Raw genomic sequence first — 6,913 nt, forward strand, 5'->3', positions numbered from 1 at the left:
TTACCGAATTATCGAACCGAAGTTTGAAAGTTCGGTATTTGGTATATACTTTCAATTATCGATTACCGAATTACCGAACCCGAACTTTGAAAATACCGAATCGAATACCGAACGCCCAACCCTACTTATTTCATGTCATCATGAATGCTTGGTTGTTGAAGAACTTGGGTAGAAGAAGAAAGTAGAAAATGAGGGCTAAATGTAACTTTTATGATGTTTTTCAGTAGTAAGCTAACTTGAGTCATGATTTGTAGTATGATATGGGTATAATCTTGTTATGGAAGGTAGCAATAGTGGTAAGGAAGCATTGTATGAAAATGTGCTAAAATGGGTGTGAGGTTGTTGGTATAAGTTGAACATAAGGATGAATTCTGAAGGCTTAATGGAATGTGATTACTTGATTATGATATTGTGGGTGTATTATGGATGCTTCGGAGTTGTTTTGTAATATGGTGGAAGTTGACGAAATAGGGGAAATGCTGCCTAATTTTCATTAGATCATGAATTATTCTAGTTTGAATTTAAGAGTATCATTAAGGCTTAACCATGGTATGAATCCTTCTAATGTAGATTGTTCAAGCTACGACGGTGAACGTTAAGTAGTTAAGAAGACGAAGAGGTATGTAAGGCTAACCCTTCTTTCATTAAGGCATAGTTCCCTTGCTATATATATATATATCCTTTCATGAGTTCCATAATGTTTTCCAAATGACTCTATCTCTAAGATTACCAAAGCTCATGATTCTCGATACTTTCACGATACTAGTACCTCCTTTATATGATAGTTGATCCTTTAAGGATAGATCTAACGAAAACGATGATGGCAATGATGTTGATGATACTTATGGACTTTTATGTATACGTGTCTAAGAATGTATGACTATTATGTAACACCGAGCTTATATGGCCGGGTACGATACCTATCGCGCGCGCACCTCTGCAGTTGGGTACGGATAACACTGAGCCTTGGTAGGGCTAGGTATGTTTAATCACCGAGCCTTGTCATGGCCGGGTATGTGAATCACCGAATCTTTGTGGTCGGGTATGGTATAAATACGAATAAGAATATGTATATGTATGTATATATGCATGAGTAAGCATGGGAAATGGAAGGCCCTTATGAAAGACAAGTAAATATGATGATGGCCACTAGAGGTACAAAGGGCTCTATTACCTCCCGATTTTTCTATCTTATGCTATTCCTTACGCGACTTTGTTTCCCACTATTTCTTATGCTCCTACTCTAATATTGATCATGCTTTACATACTCAGTACATTATTCGTACTGACGTCCTTTGTTTGTGGACGCTGCGTTATGCCCGCAAGTGGACAGGGAGACAGACTTGATCCATAGAGTTCTTATTCAGGGACTACATAGAGGAGCTCCATTTCATCCGGAGCTACAACTTTTGGGTATTATTCTTTTGTGTACATACATATGGGCATGGCGGGGCCCTGTCCGGCCTATATGATGTGACATACTCTTCTTAGAGGCTCGTAGACAGTTGTGTATGGTTAGATGTCTTGTAGCCTTGTCGGCTCATAATTTGTACATCATTTTTTTAGCCTTGTCGGCTTGTATATATGAATATGGGCATAGTTGTTGATGATGATATGAATGTGTTGTTGCCCAATGAGATTAGGATTATTGATGTATAGAAATCATGCATAGGCCATGTGGCTCACCTAGACGTAAATGTGAATGTACGATAAGGGGTGGCCGAGTGGGTTAGCACCAGGTGCACGTCATGGCCCTCCGGTTGGGTCGTAACATATGGTATGAGTTGCAGTTCGGTGAAGCCAACAGTGTATGATCAAGTCCTTTAATTGTGCACTTGTAATCAAATTGGATATACATGTATATATATGCGTATAATTATGCTAGTGATAGGTTCAACAAACATAGACTAATTTTGTTCCTTTTCCTTTCCCCCACTACCGCATGGCCATTTGGGCTGAGTCTAGACACCCTGTTGGGCCAAAGGCCCAATAGAAAATTTCCTTGCAAAAACTGTTAAGTCCAAGAAGAGAAAAGGGAAGCTAATTTTTATTGAAGGCCCAGTCATGGGTAAGAATGATATGAAGGCCCAACCATGGGTAAAAATGGTCCATTAGGGGTTTGGTACACCCCTAGCATATCCCTCTTTCCTTAAATTTCATTATGCTAGTTCCTTTATTGATTAAAGTGTTGTATTTGTATGTTGTAAAACAAACTCACACTATTATTGGAATCATTTATGGTTTGGACTAGGCATCTTAGGTAAACGGTACATATGCCGTTTAGTTCGACCTTAGGCCCCCCAACGTGATTTTTCAAAACCCCGGATTAATATAAACGTTTTCCGAAAGAATAAAAATGGCTAAAATCGGTAAAGGAATGAAAAGGATTAGTTTCATTTTACTAAAAAAATGTATTGTTATCATTTTCCCTAAACAAAGAAAGACTAGGCTTGATATTTTTTCTTTAAAGAGGAACGTTTTTCTTATTAACTCAGTTTTCCAAAAGTCTAGGCAGAAAAAATAGGTTTCAAAAATGCGTGTAAGTAACAGCTTTAAATGCCAGAAATAAGTTCTTTCTTTGAGCTAAAAAACCAGTCAGAAAAAATGATTTTTAAATTTATACATATGTAGTGTATTCATATACCAAAATGCACATATTTTCTGGACTAGATTCAGCCAAAAGATTGAGGAATTTTGAGGGCTGAGGCCCAACCTAAAATCACATTTTTTAGGCCCAACTTAACCAAATTTTTTCAGAAAAAGATAAGAGAAAACATAAAACATGTTTTGGGCCGAGCCCAATAGTTAAAAGAAGAAATGAGAATTTGGGCGAAAAACCCAACATACCTTAATCATTTTTTTTAGAAAAAAGAGCATAAATTTGGGCCAAAGCCCATGTCAAAAAACGTATGTTATAAACTATTGAGTTTTAAAGATAAATTCCAGTACCAAAATTTAGTTGATTATGTAAACAGACTCTTGCAAATTAAATCCATGTAAACTATTTGTAAACATAAAGTTTTAGTTAAGAACGTTATAAAAAAAACGTATTAAACGGATTAACCCGGACCATGTATGAGTCAAGCATGAACAAAATTTATTTATCCCATACTTTTAAAGAATTTTTTATCAAAACTAATATTATCCTTATATATAACTAATTGGATCCGGATATTATAAATCCAATCCTAAATACCCTATATGTAAAGGGAATATGTTCAATTCTTTTCAAAAGATGATATGCAAATTGACAGACTTTTTTTTTTTGGGAAATAAATACCAAATAAACAGTTCTTGCAAATACCCACACATTGGAATTCGAAGGTCAACCGTATAGTGCGGATCCTTAATACTAGGGTGCCTAACACCTACCCTAGTTGATCACGAGCCCTTACCTAGAACTTTGGATTAAGAAAGATTTTTCACGGTGTATGAATAATTAAGAAGAATTTTTTACGGTGTATGAATAAACCCTTCAAAATTGGTTTTCCTAATTTTCTAAAAATTAGGTGGTGACTCTATTAAAATAAAATTTGACAGAGCGCCAACAATTTCGAAGTAGCTTTTCCGAGCGCTAACCCCGCCCGCAAAAATGCGAACCGTCACAAAGCTCGAAAGGGAAAATAACATTTTTCTACTTGATAAGGTGAAGGGGAGTATTGGTCAAGTCAAAACTGGACTCTCTAAAAGTGGCTTTCGAGAGATTATTATCATTACTCGATTTCCGGAATAGGGATCTGCAAATCGTGAGACAAAACATTCATGTATTTTTCTCTTTCAAGAGATTTTGTCTCGGAATCGTGCCTTGAGGGGGGATGCTGCCAATCCTACCGAAGACTTTATGGATTTCTTTTTTGAGAAGCGAGACGAACTTGACAAAAACCCCGAATGGGGCCCAGCAGAGAAAGACATAAAGGAGATCGAGTTCGTTGAGCAAGTAAAACTCAATCATACAGTGCGCGGGCATGAGTCTCTGTATATAAAAAACATTACGGAGGCCCTCTACGTACGATGTAGACTCCATCAGATACATATTGATTTCTTTTTGATAGATCAAGAATAGATAGTTGTCTCATCAATAGATAGAAATAGGAGATTTCCCCTTATTCTTGAGAGACTCCCTCTCTATCTCTTTTGATCTATCAGACAGATCAGGCTATCTATCAATCGATTTGAAAATAACATGCTCATCTCGATTTTAGTTCATTTTCACCACGAAAACATAGTTGCCATAATAAGAAGCGAGCGGCAATGGAAAGTACTCGCTTCACGCCCATGAATTATTATTCACGAGTGAATTGGGAAAGCCAATAGAAAGATTCGATTCTGACTTCGTAGAGTTGGTGCTGTTATTGCGTGCGCGTAGGGCCGTCACCCGACTAAAAATACCAATATTCACCAAATTCATATGAGCTAGTGAGGAGTCAGCAATAATCTTCTTAAGATCGATCTACCTTAAAGTGGTCTAGCAAGTATATATTATAGCAATCGTGCTTAAAGTATAAATGAATGGAGTGGAACAAAGAGTCTCTTCGAGAAACATGGGTATTGAAAATCATAAAAACTCGTAGGTTCCCAGTTTTAAAGCAATTCCTGCCAAGATGATGGATCCTGCCGTAGGTGCCGTGGTGTCGAATAATGGTGCTCACATTGCAGGAGATACATGCCCATAGGGCCAGGCCTGCTTCCCGTCCAAAAGAACCACTCACTAGCTAGCCAGACTAGTAGGGGCACTATTTAGAGACATACTGAAAACCATGCCTTTTGAACCGAATGCAATGCCCATCTTCCAAATCAAAAAAGGGCTTGTTGGGAAGAAAGATTACGTGCAGCCTGTAGAGCAAATATAAGGCACAGTAGGGTTGCTCGCCTAGCGGATTGAGAGAGGTGTGAAAGTAATAGCCTTATGTTATGGTAGCCTCCCCCCCCCCCGACTTACGACCTTTACACTACTAATATTGTGACGTGAGCGATTCAAATGTGTTGAAACTTTCTCAATCATCCTACCTGAAACTTGTATGCAGCACTTGTACAGAGCATAAAGGTTTGGAACTCTTTTCTTATCTGAATTTTAAGGACAGGACCCTACCCTATTCTGGAACCCTCTGCTGAGCTCTACCCTGCCTGCATTTCCTTGTGTTTTGAAGAGGAAAAAAATCACTCTACCTACTACCAATAGTCTTTCTTTGAAATTATCTGAATGGGTCGATGCTCCCATCCCCTTTATTTTAGCAACTTATCCTAAGGTATTTTTGCTAAGAGCTCCCCGGCGACGACAAAGGAAGCAACCCGTCTGCTTTGGCGGGGCAGCATTTTTCTTCACAATATGACCTGGACGATTACCCCTACCTTTGGTAGCTTAAGAGTTTACGTCTATCCCTGGTCTGGTACAGTTTCCTTTTGATTTCTCCCTTGTAGCTATTACCCGAATTCGCACAAGTGTGTCTACACCCCCCAACCTTACTTGATGAGGAATTTTTTCTCGCGAACACACATAACCTCTTCAGACACCTAGCAACACCCCTTACTACATATCCATAGAAGACCCGAGTAGGGGGGTTGAGATCCTACTAGGTACCCACTACTTAGATTACCCTCTCAAAAGTAAAGAGATATGTCTACCAGGTTCGGTTCTTCTTAGTTGGGTTGAGCGGGGTTCGACAGTAAAACCTATGCTTACAAACAAGACTACCTCTTCCCCAAAGCTTCGTGGAGACTACTTTAGGATGACGGACAATCGCCCGTAGGGGGTTTATTGCACAAGGCCCCTAAAGAGGAAAGGCTTTATCCTAGCGAATAGAAGATGCTCAACTCCGCATAACATAGGGATTAGCACACTTCGGGAAGAACATAGAATAGTAGAAGATCCAGCATGAAGAGCATGGCGATCATTATAAATTCACGAATTAGAAATGTTGTATTATACTCTTTCCCATAACTTCTCATACCAGACCAACCCGCTAAAATGCAAATAGGGATTAGAAATGTGGTCAATATCCCGAAGAATAAAGAGATATCGTCAATACCCAAATAAAATTTGATGTTTTCATAAGGAAGCCATCGAAGGCTTTCCACAAATTTAGATTTAGCGTAGAAGGATCAAATTGCATCCAAAGAAAGAGGATACAAAAAAGTAATAAGAGAGGAGCATGGACAATTAATCATATCGGTCATATCCTTGAATTTGGAATGAAAAGAGGAGTAATGCTTCCTAGCACGGGACAAAGAATAAGACCACTTAGATCAGAATAACATCAATGAGATGTTCTAACATAGAAAGAGAATGGAACATGGAAGAGATTCATTGACAACAATAAAAAGATGGGCGCCTAATTCCAATACAATAGGGGTCTATCATTGCAAGTCAGCTGAACACCGTGATTGATGAGTAGGTAGGTGGGTTAGGTGCACTTCTCGCCCAGTGGGAAGTAAAGAGGATAGTCTCCCCCCTCCCACTGGACGAAGAAGTAGTGGGGGGACCTTCCCGCGTAACCACCTTTATTTAGATTCTTTTGATTTTGGAATTACCAATGGAGAATCTTTCACAAAAATCTCTCCGCAAAATGAAATTAGTCGAGTTCAATTCAAGGCGCATTTTTTTTTTTCTTCCTGTGTAGCTTTTTCTTACGCTATTTAGCTAGTCGGGCATTGGTCATAGCCGAAATTCCGAAGAGATAAAACCAAAATAAAGAAGAGAAAGAAAGGGCAGTTTTTTCTTTCTTTCAATCTAAGTAAGAGAACAAAGAAAGAACTCAAAAATGAAAGTTAGGTAAATAAATGTTAGTAAGAACTAGCACTAGACGTCTTCCCCCTTTTATTTTTGACTTTTTCTCTCTCCTTTGGTTTCTGGTTCCACCCGGGCTTTTCATTCTATTTATAGAGACTCAAGGAAATTATATATAATAGTAAATGT

At 38.5% G+C, this 6,913-nt stretch overlaps 1 pseudogene; it reads right to left on the reverse strand.

Moving 5' to 3' along the window:
- Nucleotides 1-5,752: 5,752 nt before the first annotated feature.
- LOC132051098 (NADH-ubiquinone oxidoreductase chain 4-like) lies at nt 5,753-6,274 on the reverse strand (annotated as a pseudogene).
- Between the last annotated feature and the right edge of the window lie 639 nt (nt 6,275-6,913).

The sequence above is a fragment of the Lycium ferocissimum genome, chromosome 3 (assembly GCF_029784015.1).
Source record: "Lycium ferocissimum isolate CSIRO_LF1 chromosome 3, AGI_CSIRO_Lferr_CH_V1, whole genome shotgun sequence".
NCBI classification, from domain to species: domain Eukaryota; kingdom Viridiplantae; phylum Streptophyta; class Magnoliopsida; order Solanales; family Solanaceae; genus Lycium; species Lycium ferocissimum.